We start from the raw sequence: 15,917 nt of genomic DNA, 5'->3' as shown, positions 1-15,917 counted from the left end.
CTAATTGAGGCTGGCACACAAGTAGGGGCCGCTAATGGGCTTCCTCTGCACAGGCTCTCAGCCGACAGATGGAAGGGACATGATTGCTTCCTTTCCTGACCATTAAGTGGAGCAGCCAACACCACGCATGGCTCCTGGCTGAGCAGCAGGGCATATGGACCAGCAGGGGACGTGGGGGCTGGGAATTCTCCTACCCCAACCCTGCTCAGTTAGCAAAGCCATCAGGAGCTGGGGCTGGCTGAGAAGCCAGGGACAACCAACTGTCAGGCTTCCTGCCAGAGGCTCAGCCCAAGCTGTCTTCACATCTACCCCTTCCATCAGACCCCCAGGGCTTCTGGGAAGAGTCCCCTTGCTCCTGGCCCTGGACAGGAGATGGGGGGATTGGCTAGGGCAGCCCAGCCCAGAGACTCTGGAGGGGTTCTCATATAGGAGAAAGAAGCAAGGGTCACCCACTCCTGGAACACTGACTTCCCTCTGCACTCCCATGAACCCCTATACAGAAACATCTTCCAGAATTTCTCTTAAACACCACCTCCTCTTGGCAGCACCCTCTGATGTCCCAAACTAGGTCAGATGTCCCAATATATATTCTCACAGCACCTCAAGCTTCTCTTATCACTCATCAAAGTTACCATTACTGCAATAAAAGATGGAATTTACATATAATAACTAGGGTGGGTAAGACAAAATTACTTTATTGCCATCGCTGACCACTTCTTGATCTAGGTTCTCCATCCCTGGTGACAGTTTGGTGGGTATGGGGGTCATAAGGGATGGAGGGAGGGAATCGACTTACCATTAAACAGTAATTCCATTTAAAAGTCCCTTTTAGCACCACTTGTTCCATCCTCCTTCCTTGGATGGCCTTGGGATGGGGGAGTTTCGTGTCTCCTGTGGTGGCCAGTGCAGGGCCCCTAGCCCACCTGCTGCCTTCTAGGTTATTGTCAGCCTCCATGACATACGCCCCCAGGCCACCTGTCCCTGAGTGTCCAACCTGTTACCCTCTGACTGCGCATGATCTTTCCTGACTTCGGATATAGCACTCCCGGATGAAGTCCTAGCTGCTCCCACCACCTGCAGTCACGTGACCTCCTCATCCTAACTGCAGGCCTCTATGTCCACAATTCTTTCACACTTCTGCAGTCTCCCCTCGGGGACACATGGGAACTCCCAGATCCTCTCCTGTGTTGGATCCAGGGCATTGGAAGCCAGGAACACTGATTAAAAACTGCCCTGCGCAGCTCCCTCAACCAGGGCTGCACCACGTCTGATGCAGGGCCACGCCAAACCCAGACCTTCTCTGAGAGGTTTGTCTTCACCTCAGGCTGCACACAGAAGGCAGTCCACAGCCCCAGTATTCTCAGGTCCCCTACACCTACCTGGGAACATTTCTCACCTGCTCCTGCTCTGAAGTTTGACCCAGTGAGGGTGACATGGAAGAAGAAGACAGCTCACAGCCTCCCCTACCTCCCAAGGTACCAGGAAGAGCCTCCTCTTTCCTGCTATTGGAGTTCCCTTTCGGTTCCCCAAAATGCTTCCTGTACAACCTGCAGAACCCTGAGCCCAAATAAACCTCCTTTTTAAATAAATTACTCAGCCTCAAGTATGACTTTATAGCAATGCAAACGGATAAACACAAAGGGCTAGCTTAAATCTATGCCCAGGCCCCCCAGCTTTGCTCTGCTGATGCAAAGCGTTGCTTCATAAATGTAAAAAAAGCATTTTATCTCTACAAATTAAGCTGTCAAGACCATGGTTTCACAAGGCCTTTTAAAAGCCAAGCAATGACCTCTTCGTTCCAGAATCATTCAGTTTCTTTTATGCTTTCTTGAATGTAAAAGAAAGGTGAGAGGTGACAGCTTTCAAACTCAGTTTTCAAAATAACCTTAGGAGCTCACTGCAAAGGTGAACCCATTGCTCACATGCAACTCGTGAAGAGGTGGTGGATCCCCGAATCCGATGATCTACCAAGGCCCTCTCAGCTCTGCCAGTCAGAGGTTGTTATGCCTTAGCAAAGGAGCAAGATCAATATACAAATAACTGCAGCGTAAGGCAGGGACCAGAGAGTGCTACAGAAAGGTGCAAGGGCCCTTAGAAGGTCAAACAGGGAAGAGGATTTATCAATTAGAGTGTGAGTTCTCAACATTTTTTTAGCCTATGACCCCAGTAATGCTTTCTCTCACTGTCTGAAGTATAATTCCATTAATCCAGAACAGTTTGTTAACCTCACTTTTGGCAGTTTTATGGATAAAACAACAGACATGATTATGACTTTTCAAACTACACATACTCACTTGCTACCCACCTACCCACACTCCACACGGATTCAGATGAAGCCCCAGCAGAAGGAAGAGGGTGCTGGGCGGGTCATTAAAGTCAAGGTAGGTTTTAGGGGTGGCATGGAGGCAGGGCTTGAGAGATGAGTGATATCCAACAGAGTGACGGTTTCCAAGCAAAGGGAACCCCAGTAGCAGATGTGCGTGGGAGGAGAGAAGTAGTGTGCTCGAGGCCTGGCTGGCAGTGGGGTACACAGAGGAGAGCAGTGGAAGACGAGGCCAGGAGGGTCGGCCTTGGATGCCAGTCTGGGGAATCTGTACCTGAAACGTGCTCTGAAGACTGACTCAGGGCTGAGTAGGGGAGAGTTTGCCCAGCTGAGTGGAAAGCGCCTGACCTTCCAAGGTGTTGATTCTCTGACCTTTTACTCCTCCCTCCTCCCCTCCCCCTACCAGTCACATCCTTGACCCTGAGGACTGAGTTAAGCTTCCGGGAGAGGAGTTCATCTGAAGCCTGGTCTTCCCCTGGAACCCTGCCCAACGCAGACATGCAGATATACTCCACAAGAGCTTTCATGAGGTCTGTAGCTGAAAGAACAGTAGGAATCAAATGTAAAGATATTATACTGTCCACTGTATATAACAGAAAATCGAACTCAAAATTACTTAAACAATAGAAATCTATTGACTCATGAAATTGGAATGCCCAGGGGAAAGGTCAGATTCAGGATGGGTTTCACCCAGAGGTTGGTAATGTCTCATGAGACTTGGCTGCATTTCTCTGTGATTCTCTCTACTCTCCTCTTCTAACGTATCAGTCTCATTCTCAGATTGAACTCCCTCATAGCAGCAAAATGGGTGCTAACAGCTCTGGGGCCACATGCTTCCTTTTTCATAACCAGGGAGATTTAAAAGGCTTTTTTTTTTTTTTACCCCAACTTTTAACACAAATCCCGACTTTCTCTCTGATTGGACCAACTTACATCACAAGGTAGTGCTCAAGCCAATCACCATGGCTAAGAGAATCCTATGCATTGATTGGCTTGGTGCTGGGTTACATGCCTTTTCCTCACCCAATCACTGGGGCCAGGGGAGGTAGGAATATTGTGATTGGCTTAGCCCATTAGGGACCAACCCAGAAGTTAAATCCTGCTCAGGCAACATGGCTGCTATGCAGTGAGAAAGGGGTCAATGGATGCTGGGGAAGCAGACACCGCAGCCCAGCACAGATGTCTATTTTGGTTTTCTCACGAAAGGTTGGGTGAGTGAGAGAAGAGATTACAATTAGACTTAGAACTTCCAGAGTAATTTGAAGATCACCTATAGACTTAACTTGCCCATATCCCCAAGGTCACACAAAATTGTGGGCTGGCTGTAATATATTCTTACATCTTTCCTTCTCTTTCCTTTTCTCTTCAGTCTCTCTTTTCCTTCCCTTTTCCCCCTTCAGTGTTTCCTTATCCCTTGGCTTGCCTAACTTCTATTCTTTTTTCCATTCCTTCCTATCTCTCTGTCATCACAGTGCTCTATCGCCCCTCAATCCCGGCTCTCCCCACCTCCTGGGTCTTTCATCTCTAGCCCGTCCCTCCCTCCCTATGCACATCTCCAGTTACCCTCTCCCAAAGCCTCTGAGTTTAATTTCATCTCCTCTGAATTGCTTTATTGGTTCTGCAAAAAAGCAAGGCTAGCTAGAGCCATTATGGGTGCATACGGTGTGCATTAGACTCAAAAAATATTTAAGGAAAATACTGTGGCAAATGGAATCAATAAACTCCACATCAAACTTTCACCAGGAAGAGGGAGAAGGCTACCTTCAGCTAAATGTGCCGGGAACAGCTCACCATTCAGCAGCAAGAGTCCGAGGCCGCTTCACTGCCCATCTCATAGTGCACATTGGCCTGAGAGAGCCATGGACTTCATGCACTCCAGCCTCCCTCTTTCCCAGCTGCACCTGTCTCTGACCATACATCCCCTCACCCCTCCTGGACCTCACTTCCCTCTACTGCTGAAGATCCCAATAGCTTCCAAAGCTACCCGCTCCCCCCAGAGTGCAGTTGATCAGTGGTGCTGATGAAGAAAGGGAACATGATGATAGGAAAAGAGGGAAGAGGACTGGGGAACAGAGGCATTTGCATTGTGCTATTTTTAGACCCAAAGATGAATTCCTTCATAATTATAATTTTTTCTTGAAAGAAAATGAGAGTTTGGTGGGTGGTGCTTGTGCCCCTACCTCCTCTTTGTGCTCCCCCTGCAACAGACAGGGAAAACAAGTGGAAGAAGCAACACAGAAGAGAGAGGAGAGAAAACCAGAGGGGAATTTGTTCCACAAAACTGGGGTCTCTAGGAGCCTTCCACCTCCCCGCAAAGCTTTGGTATGGTGGATTTCAGAAAGGATGAACCCAGGCTAAGATCACTCTGGGAATCTGGGCTGTCTCCCAAGCAGAGTCGCCCTGAAGACCTGTTTGCTACGAGAGAGAGAAGAACATGACTATAGGAATCAGCTTCCTTTAACAACACTTCTATCACATCTCTAGTCTATCCAAGTGCTTTTGCATACTCTCCAGTGCTTCTTGGATTAAAAAACAGCTAGTACTCCCAGGTCCCACAGAAGAAGGATCCCCTTCTGGGCCCTCTATCCAGTGATATTTCCCCAAAACCTCACAGGAACCTGAGTCCACCCCATGCAACTTAATGAGCTGACCTTCCCCTACACCATGCCCCACGAGAGCGCTGCCTCTAACACAAAACACAGCAGTATCACTCTATCCAGGACAGCTCCAGGGGGAGAGGGGAGGTGCGAGTGGGTAGAAGTAGCGAACCAGAGGGCAAGACACGTGAAACAGGGCCGTAGCTTACCACCAACTGTGTGAATTTAGACAACCACTAACAATGAAGACCTCAGTTTTTCCAAATTACAATAAAGGGGTGAATAAATCAAAGGATTTGAGGCTAGGATCCAGGGATCCCCTGAATTTGCATGGGCACTGTTGTTTGTAAGTGCACTTTTCTGGTAACGGGTTTCATCACATCCTCAAAGGGCTCTAAGAGCCCAAAAAGTTGAAAGGGAGCCATAGAGGGAGCCGGTGCCCAAGTTTGCTTGTGCATTAGACTCAAAAAATATTTAAGGAAAATAATGTGGCAAATGGAATCAATAAGCCCCACATCAAACTTTCACCGGGAAGAGGGAGAAGACTACATTCAGCTAAGTGTGCCGGGAAACAGCTCACCATTCAGCAGCAAGAGCCCGAGGCCGCTTCACTGTCCATCCCATAGTGCACGTTGGCCTGAGCGAGCCGTGGACTTCATGCACTCCAGCCTCCCTATTTCTCAGCTGCACCTGGCTCTGACCACACCTCACCTTACCCCTCCAGGCCCTCACTTCTCTCTGCTGCTGAAGATCCCAATGGCTTCCATACCTACCCAAAGCATTCTAAGCCTTCCCAAACCTCCAGGTGTGATAGCTGCTCAGAGTCCTGGGTTTGTCCCCTGAAGATGTACCTTGGAGTCCCTTCCTTAATGCCCATGTGTGGCCTTTACAGGACTGCTGTGTCACTTTTCTCTCTAGCTGATACCAGCATACTCCTTCTTTTAGTATAGTTTAGGCAGGCTCCTTTTATTGCAATAAATCTTATTGAAAATGAATAAAATGAAAATAACATTAAGTTGGTCAGGTTCTCAAAAATCTTATCAATTCCACTCAAAGTAGCAAAGCTGTTTATTTGGCACCAAAATTACCTCTTCTTAGAGTGACTGTTATCTTCACAGATGGGCCAACATCTTCATAGGCACTAGTTTCAGTCATTTCCCACCAAACTGCCTTTGTCCCCAAACTAGCCTCTAATCCCCATTATCTTAGGCTCCAGGTGCCATCTTGCTTCTGGGCACCCAGACACTAAACTCCCTAAACATTTTGACTCATTCAAGGACAAGCATCTTCAAAACTAAGACTTTCACCTGGGTACAGTGATGCATGCCTATAATCCCAGCTACTTGAGGCTATGGGGTGGAAAGATAGCTTGAGCCCAGAAGGTCAAGACTAGTCTGAGCAACATAGCAAGAACCTGTCTCTAAATATTTTTTTTTAAACCACAAAATACAAAGACTCTTTATTTTCTGATCAAATGCCAATTATAGTGACTCAAGCCTCTTGGGTGCTCAAGAAATAGACATTGAATTGAAAAGTAAGTGAACAAATGAATCAATTAGTAAATTAGTGAAGCAAATGAATGAAAATTTGACTTCTATTACTCTCCCAACTCCCATTTCTCCTGGGCTGGAGACCTCTGACTCAATTCTCATATAGGCCCAGTGATTTGCAAGTCATTTCTGACCCTTCTGAGCCAGAAAATGGTTGAGCCCTCCTATGTCTGCTATAGATCAATCCACAACTGAAGCCTTCTTAAACAGTAGACTGATGTCTTTCCTCTGTAATAGAAAATTTAAATATTTCTTCCACCTGGTTCTTTCTCTCTTCTTTCTCCTTTCATCTGAAACTTCAATTAAATATATTCTAGATGTTCTCATTTTGTCCTCCTTGTCTTTTACCCTCCTTTCTGTATTTTCCACCTTTTTTCCTTTTTTTAGCAAATTCTTCAATAGTGATGTATTTTCCATCTTTTTGTCTCTCAGTGCTACACTCTGAACAGTTTCTTCTGACCTTAATTCCAATTCAGTAATTTTCTCTTTAGCTGCATCTAATCTGTTTTTAAACTCATCCATCAAGTTCTTAGTTTCAGTTATTGCATTTTAGTTCTATAATTCCTTTTTTAAACATTTATTATGTATTCAATCGTTTTCAGTTCCCTGATGAAGTTTTCAAGCTGGTGTTTTTTATTTCTTTGAACATAGTAAGCATGGTTATTCTATAGTCTGTGTCTAATAATTCCAATATCTGAAGTCTGTATGAGTCTGTTTCTATTGTCTATTGCTTCTACTAGCACTTGCTTGTAGCATCTTCTTCCCTTTTGTGTTGATCATCTTAGAATATGTGTATGACATTCACCTCACCCCAGCTACTATTTCTCTAGTCTTCTCAGAGAACTTTGAGGATAGAGATTATAAATTCAAGGGGCTGCTATTCCCATCAGGATGCCATCTAACGTTGTTGAAAGTCCAGCTGGAAAACTACTCAGAAGTCTGAAACTGGGACCCCTTCTTGTCAATATCTGCCCCACCCTTGGAAAGCATTGAAGTGTGCTTGAGGGTTGCGGTGATGGTTGGGAGTGGTGAGTGGTAAAGGAGGAGACTTCTGGGAGACTTCTTCCCACTTCTTCACAAACACCAAACCATGGTCCCACCCAAGGGCATCAGCACCACTTTGTGAGCAACCATAGAAAAGGAGACTTTCAATGAAGCTTGCCTGGACGAGGCAGGGATGAAATCAGGCTTCAGAGGTTGCAAAACTGTCACCTGGTAGAGCGATATTCAGTCTGTTAATGTGTTTTATTCATTTGTTGTTTTAAAGTACTGCTCAGAACCAGCAGATTTAGACCAACTTTTAAAAATCAGGAAATGTAGCTTCTCTTGAAAGACCAAAGGTTATGATAATGCGGAGCCCTGATACTAGGAGGTAACAATTGGCTGAAGCTGAGAAGCAGTCGTCCCTGAGAAACAAGTGCTCTTCAGGAGCTGCATTTACCACCACTCAGGCAACAAACGAATTTGCACTTACTCTGCCCACTTCACTTAATTACTGCCTGGCCCCGTAAGAATTTAATTTTTCAGTCCTTGACCTAGAGAAAAGACAGTGTGTAATTACGATCCCTAGGAGTTTCCAAGACTTAGACAGACAACACACAGTCAGTTGAGCAAGAGATCAGAGAGGCACGGGACCTCTCAGAGGCCCCTGTTGACTCTGGGGGAATGTGCCACAAGGTCCGCCTGGCCCCTCCCCAGATTCTTACAAGGCCTCCCTGCCTAGGCCAGGTGACTCTGTCCAGTGCAGCCTGGCCATTTCCTGTCAGATCAGCCTTGGGCAAATCATTTAACATCTCTAAGGCTCTGTTTCCTCATCTGTAAAATAAGAACGGTCATAGTTCCCAACACATAGGATTGTTGTGAAATTAAATGAGATAATGGATGAAAAAGGTCTAGCATACCATCCCGTAGATAACAGGGGTGTCTGCTGCTTCTCCTCACCCTGCCTACTCTCACACTCCCTGGGTGCCCTTAGGACCGGACACTGCAAGGGTCAGAGTCACCGTCATCCTCTTTGATGTACAGATAATGAAACCAAGGCCCACAGAGAGGGAGGTTCCCCTAGGTGCTGCAGTGTGAGTATCTACGCTTGGTCCAGTGACACGATCTGTCCAGGCCAACTCAGACTCAAATGATAGCTAGGACTGAGGTGAGGTAGGAGGGAAGGCTTCCTGGAGGTTGCGAACTCTAAGCAGGATTTGGAAGGAAATGTGGAACCCAGATTGGCAAGGAAAGTTTTCATATATGCTGCTCCCCGTAACCCACACTTTTGAGACACCAAAACTGAAAGCATTTTACTGTCTTTGAGCTCCAAACAATAGTCCCTAACCCCATCCTCACCCAACTGCCCTGTCCCAACAAATGACTCAAAATACCCTTATTTGCCCTCCTAGTTCTAACTAGAACTAGGAGATGACAGACAGACAGACAGGCAGGCACACACACACACACGGTTGGGGGGCAGGTGTTTGTCTTCTCTTGTGGGGCCCTTACATCACCCACTCATTTCTCCTGTGGAGAATCCTCAAATTGATACAAACTCAGACATTCTGTATCAGAATTAAGTTTTCTCTAAGGCAGTGATCAAAACGATCTTCCTTACCAACGAAATTAAGAAGGCTCCAGGAGAAATTGCCATCTAGAACCACACTCATGAAACTCAGGTGCTTTCCTTTGTTTTTTCTAATGAGTTTTAAGCTGGGCCCCCCTTGGGACATTGAGCAAAGCCTGCTGCTTCCTGAAGTTCCTTCCTTCCCACTTCCTGCTTCTCCTCTGCCAGGCTCTCAGGACCCTCTCAGTCAACCCTCCCTGCACCCTGCAGAGAGCTCTCCTTACCTTCCAGACTTCTCCTTGGGCTGCTGTCTCCTCACCATCTCCTCAACGGCTGCAGTTGCCACCACCACACACACACACACACACACACACACACACACGTGCATGCACACACGCTCTGCCATCACCATTCGTAGGCTCCTCTCTCTGCCTTTGTGGGAATATGGCTTTCCTCTTCCCTTCCACTGGAACCACTGTGGCCCAAGCCATGGTCAGTTCCCTGTTCTCATCTTCTCTGACCTCTCAGTGGCCCAAGAGACCCTCTTCCTTCTGAAAATACTCCCTCCTCTTGGCTTCCCTAACCTCCACTGACCTGGTTCTCCCCTATCCAGCTCCTTCTCAGTCCCCTTGTCAGACATCTTTCCTGACCTCAAAATGCTGGAACAGGAAGTTCTCAGGCTAAAAGTGCAGTTTCACCACATCCTCACCAACACTGTGTCTTATTTTAAAAATCTTTGCTAATCTGAAGGCAAAATACTGTTCTGTTGTTTAAATTTCTATTTCTTTCCTGAAGGAGGACTCACTAGGGCCTTGTAGGCCATGGCAAAAAGTTTGAGTTGTCTTCAAAACTCTAACAGAGGAGTAGCATCATACAGTTTTCATCTTCACAAGTCCCTCTGGCTGGTGAGAGGAGGTTGGACTGAAAGGAAACAAGGACAGCAGTGCCGGCAAGAGAGGACAGTCGCATGGGCTGGGGAGGCAGTGCAAGGCTGAGAAATGAAGGGACCTGCAGGTGCTGGCGGCACGGGTGCTGGAATGAGGGAAGGGGGAATCGGGGATGACCCTTGGGTTTGCAGCCTGAGTAACTGGAAGAGTAGTAACAGCTACCACTTACAGGGAATGGCCGAGCATCAGATGCTGTTTGTACAGACTATGCATGTTTTCACGCACTTCTGCTCCTCCGCTCTGGGGAACAGGCGCTGTTGGCCTATCCTAGCCCTGGCTTGAAAATAAGAGCCTCAACCTCAAACACATTGAACACTTCATTTTGAATGAATGTGATAAGATGTTTGAACAGCTCGACATGGGTCACGATGTCCAGGATATTTTTCGCATGACACCGCCATGAGAAGCAGGTCATGATGTTCAGGTCTACCTTGAGCAAAGACATCCGTCCAGTCCGCCACAAGTTCATGCAAGGTCCAATGGAGATCTTCATGGATGATGAGAAGTTGACGCTGCATGGGTTGCAGCAGTACTACATGAAACTAGAGGACAACGAGAAGAATCCGAAGCTGTTTGATCTGGATGTCCTTGAGTTCAACCAGGTGGTGATCTTTGTGAAGTCTGTGCAGCGGCACATTGCCTCGGCCCAGCTACTGGTGAAGCAGAACTTCCCAGCCATTGCCACCCACCGGGGAGATGCCCCAGGAGCAGAGGCTTTCTCAGTATCAGCAGTTGAAAGATTTTCAATGGCAAATTCTTGTGGCTACTAACTTACTTGGCTGAAGCATAAGCATTGAGTGGGTGAACATGGCTTTTAATTATGACACGCCTGAGGATTCTGACACCTGCTTGCATTGAGTGGCCAGAGCAGGCCGGTTTGGCACCAAGGGCTTGGCTATCACATTTGTGTCCACTGAGATGGATGCCAAGATCCTCAATGATGTGCAGGATTGCTTTGAGGTCAATCTTAGTGAGCTGCCTGATGAGCTCGACATCTCCTCCTACTTCTAACAGACATGGTAGAGGACTCCCCCATTGTGGAATGTGACCATCTATCCTTCATAAGAGGACACTAGAGTGGGGGTGAAGGAGACATCAGTGCCTCCACCCTGACAGCCCCACCTCATGGCTTCCTTCTTCTGTATCACTACCACTCCTGAACCCCCATTTCTGACGTGTCAGAATGCTTTTTAACAAAACTAAACACAATATATATATTATATATTATACTTATTTATTTTATGCTATATAATATGCATATATATACACTATACTCTTTCATATATACATAGTATATATATACACACACAAATATATCATAGTTGAGGGCACTGAGCCTGGCAAGCACATGCCAGAGCCAGAATTCCAACCCAGGCGGTCTGGCTCCAGAGTCCACACTCCCCGTAGCCATACTCACGGCCTCTGTTGAGAGGGTTGAGTAATTAGTAAGATGAAGAAGACTAGGAGTGGAGGGGGGTGGTCCCAGGGTGGAAACCCCCAGGGTCGGGGCCCAGGCATCTGCATTCCTCAGCCTCCCAATGGCCTGACCACAGGCAGGTTGTGCATAATACTTACACTATTGAGGCCTTCCAGAAACATGCGAAGAGGCAGGGGAACAGGAGGAGATCTGAGCTGGTTTTAGGAAGCTTCTTTAAGGGCAGGAGGGTCTCAGGCTGAGAGGGAGAACATCTGACCTCTGTCTACATGGAGATTCGGATTTAACACTCACTTTGTCTAACCCTTTCCTCCTCCACACTCTTCCTTTCTCACTCACACACCTGCCCTTTGCCTGCTTGAGAGAGATTTACCTTATTAATTAAAAAATAACTATGTTTTCTTTCTTTTTTTTTTTGATAGAGTCTTACTCTGTTGCCCAGGCTGGAGTGCAGTGGCACAATCTCAGCTGACTGTAACCTCCGCCTCCCAGGTTCAAGTGATTCTCCTACCCCAACCTCCCGGGTAGCTGAGATTAGGTGTAAAAAAAACTGTTTTCTTAATTATAAAAGTACACACTTATTGTTAGACATTTGAGAAACACTGAAATGTAGGAAAAAATTCAAATAACCCGTAGGTCACCCAGAGAGTTGCTACTGACATTTCGGTGTTTATTTTAAATAGAAAAACACCATTTTTTTCAACCTGCATCATAATATACATTCAGTTTTGTGTCCTGATTTTTTTCACTCAAGATACAATGTAAACATCTTCCTGTGTTGTTCAGTATTCTTCTAAAACAATAATTCTCGTAACTACACGGCAGCCCTTGTCTGTGGGCACCGTCATTTAACCAGGCCTCTCGTGGTGAACGTTTCTGTTGTTTCTAGGGTTTTGTCTTTGTAACTAAGCCCGTAATGAATGGGTGTGTATGTAAATTGCTGCATGCATCTGATTATCTCCTGGAGTGGCCTTGCTCATCCTGAGTTTATACCTTTGTAAGGTGTTTGATGCATGTCCCTTGCCAAAGCCCTCATCCCAGCCCCTGTCACCTCTCACCTTCCTTGCTGCCATAGGCACCCACCTGTCCTTCCTTCTTCCTCTATTACCCACCCCTGGTAAGCCATGGTAGGAGGATTTTTTGAGCTCAGGAGTTCAAGACTAGCCTGAGCAACATGGCAAAACCCTGCCTATACAAAAAATACAAAACCCAGCCAAGCTTGGTGGCACACACTTATAGTCCCAGGTATTTGGGAGGCGAATGTTGCAGTGAGTTGAAATTGCACCACTGCACACCTGGGCGACAGACTGAGACCCTGTCTCAAAAAAAAAGTGGGGTCAGGGGAGAGCATTAGGGAAAAGAGCGAATGCATGCTGGGCTTAATACCTAGGTGATGGGTTGATAGGTGCAGCAAACCACCATGGCACATGTTTACCTGTGAAACAAACCTGCACATCCTGCACATGTACCCTGGAACTTAAAAAAATAAAATAATCTTTAAAAGGATAAAAAAAAGTTATAGAGATCTACTGAACAACATTGTGCATGTTAACAATACTATACTGTATGCTTAAAACTTTTTAAAGAAAGTAGATCTCACGTTATAGGTTTTTAAAATAACAATAAATAGTAATTTTAAAAAATGGCAGCAGTTAAAAAAAAATGGTAAGGGCAGACTGTGTGCTGTCCCTGCTGAAAACCCAGGAGGACCCCCAGCACCCCAGGAGGGTCAGCATTTACAGTGCATCGCCCACCCACCAATTTCTCCTACTGCTTCCCACCATGCTTCCCTCACCTACTCTGCCTCTCTGGCCTCTTCTCAGTTCACCAAAAGTCTCTGCCACCACAGGACCTTTGCACCTGCTGTTCCATCTGCCAGTGCCATCTTGTTCTCTTCCTGTGGCTTGTGTCTTCTCTAGCTTTTGTGACTCAGCCCAAAGCCACCTCATTGGAAAAGCCTTCACTGACCTCCCTTGCTCACTCTCTCCCCTCAGCTCCCTATTTGTGTGTGTGTGTGTGTGTGTGTGTGTGTGTGTGTTTAAGGGTTTTTTTGTTTTGTTTTGCTTTTTTGGAAACAGAATCTTCCTCTGTTGCCCAGGTTGGAGTACAGTGGCACAATATCAGCTCACTGCAAACTTTACCTCCTGGGTTCAAGCAATTTTCCTGCCTCAACCTCCTGAGTCGCTGGGACCACAGGTGTGCACCCCCATGCCCAGCTAATTTTTGTATTTTTAGTAGGGACGGAGTTTCTCCATGTTGTCTAGGCTGGTCTCGAACTCCTGACCTCAGATGATCTGCCTGCCTTGGCCTCCCAAAGTGCTGGGATTACAGGTGTGAGCCACCATGCCTGGCCCTTTTTAAGGCTCTTTACATTTTGTAAATATTTAGTTGCATTTTGATGTGTTATTTTCAAGTTTCCCCTGATAAATTTTACTGTCTTTGGGGGCAAGGACTTTGTTTTAGTCAATGCTATCCTTCCAGGTTCCAACTTAGTGCTTGGCAAAAAAGTAGGTCCTCAGAAAATATCACCCAATTGTCTTCCAAAAGGGTTGCACTCACCTACCCTTCTGCCAGGAATGCATGAGAATGCAGTTTCGCTAAATCCTCGCCAGCATCAGCCATGATGCTTTAAAAACAATCTTTACTAATCTGATAGCAAAAATATTATTTAGATTTGCATTATTTTGGTTACTAGTGAGGTTGAACATTTTTGATGTTTACCAGTCCTCTTTTGTGATCAATAATCAAAAGGCCTGTTCATGATCTCATTCTTAAAGCTGTTCCAGAAAAGGGCCTCAGCTTCTGAACTCTTCTAGAAGCAAGCATTTCTTCCTGAAGTCTAACCTCAATCCTTCCTGCTGCTGTTTCCTTTTTTAGCTTCCTCTTACTGAGCTCCTTGTGGGGCTGGTGAGAAAGCACGTAAGTGTCTTCCTGGTCCCTGTCACTCAGCATCCCTCTCCTGCCTCTTCTGCCCACGGTGGGGGAGCAAAGCTTGCACGTGTCCCCCTCCCCACACCCCCAAGCTCTGCGAGGCAAATGAAACGATTCGATTTGAGGAGACATGCTGCTCTGGTGAGATGCAATCATCTCTGCCTAAAATCTCTTTCTCGGATATATAATGGTCTAATCAATATTAATAGAGAGGCTTATCTGTTTTCCTCATCTCCCATGTCCTTAAGAGTAGATAAAATGCTTGTAAAATAGGGTCCTATTCAGCATATACTGATTGCTTCCAAAACGCATTTTCTCAAGATCTGTCATCAAGTGAGAGTCATTACTGAGCAGCTAGGCCCGGCACCACCGTTGACAAATTTGGGGAAGATTCTTTGATTATTTGGCCCAACATGTGATTTAAGGGCTGCAGCTTCTCTGGCTTCCAGATTTGTTCTTGTCTGTCCTGCAGGGGGATCTTGGAAGCTGGAGGAGTTTTAGATAAATGGAGGTTGAGAGGAGGGGAGCCTTAGGGGCAGGCTCTGGAACTGAAGTGCCATCTTGCCTGCTTGAGAGGAGACCACAGGGCCTTGGGAGGTGAGCAAGTGCCCTGTCCCTGGCAGTAAGGAAGGAGCAGTGAACAGACACCCCCGGTATCCCATATTGGAGGCCCATCTCCACAGGGAAGAGAAGCCAGAAGAGGACAGGGAAGCTTGAGAATTTGGATGGCTGGGGAGGTCAGCTGGGCCCTGGGTAGGGCTGTGTAGAGAGCAGAGGCCTGGACTTGGCATCCCAAGGCAGGTGTCCTGATCGGCTCTGCCACTAACTAACTGTGTAAGCCTGAGTAAGTCACATAAACTCTTTGAGCCGTTTTGTTTGTCCTTAATCTAGGAAGAGCCCAGTGCCTTCCACACTCAAGTTCTCATCCCTCATCCACCCCAATTTTCATAATGGTGCAAACCAGCAAGTGGTTCACACAGTGTGCATAAAAATCGTTGAGGTAGCAAAACAGAAAATTAGAACCAACTTTAAAGTACACAAACGACTAAGCAAGCTGCAAATATGTGCTCTGACTGAGCTTATCACATGTGACATGCATAACGTGTAATCCAGTGCAACCATTTACTTGGAGATCTATATGAACGGACCCAAGAAGTCCGCCAAGTCATATTGCTGGGGGAAAAAGCAAGTTGCGGAATGAGTCATACACTGTGAGGGGTGGGGAGGAACAGAACACGGTGCATGCCTGTCTGCAAATGTTTAAAGAAAGTCTGAAAGGATGTAAAGAGCTGGTAACAGTGGTTACTTCTGAGGTACCCCCTGCAGGGAGGGGAAAATGATCAAGATGGGCAGAGAGGGTCAAAGGGATTTTTAGCATTCTCTATAATCCTTTGAATTTTTAAAAGGAGGAAAGCATTCATCCATTTCTTATATAAATAAAAATCATTAATAAAGACACTTAGGTCAATTGAATTTCCACGTGGAAAGAAGTTGATCTTCATCCCCTATCCCACATCATCAACAACAAAAAATCCCAGATGGATCACAGACCTAAGTGTCAAAGGCCTAATAATGAAGCTTTA

At 46.3% G+C, this 15,917-nt stretch overlaps 1 pseudogene; it reads left to right on the top strand.

Annotated features, from left to right (window-relative positions):
* Window positions 1–9,465: 9,465 nt before the first annotated feature.
* Window positions 9,466–10,979, top strand: LOC105729682 (spliceosome RNA helicase DDX39B-like; annotated as a pseudogene).
* Window positions 10,980–15,917: the final 4,938 nt, after the last annotated feature.

The sequence above is a fragment of the Aotus nancymaae genome, unplaced genomic scaffold (genome assembly GCF_030222135.1).
Source record: "Aotus nancymaae isolate 86718 unplaced genomic scaffold, 86718_ANA_hifiasm-v0.15.2.pri h1tg000012l, whole genome shotgun sequence".
Taxonomy (NCBI): domain Eukaryota; kingdom Metazoa; phylum Chordata; class Mammalia; order Primates; family Aotidae; genus Aotus; species Aotus nancymaae.
Note: the sequence above shows the minus strand (reverse complement) of the source record. Positions and strands in the feature narration are given on the sequence as shown.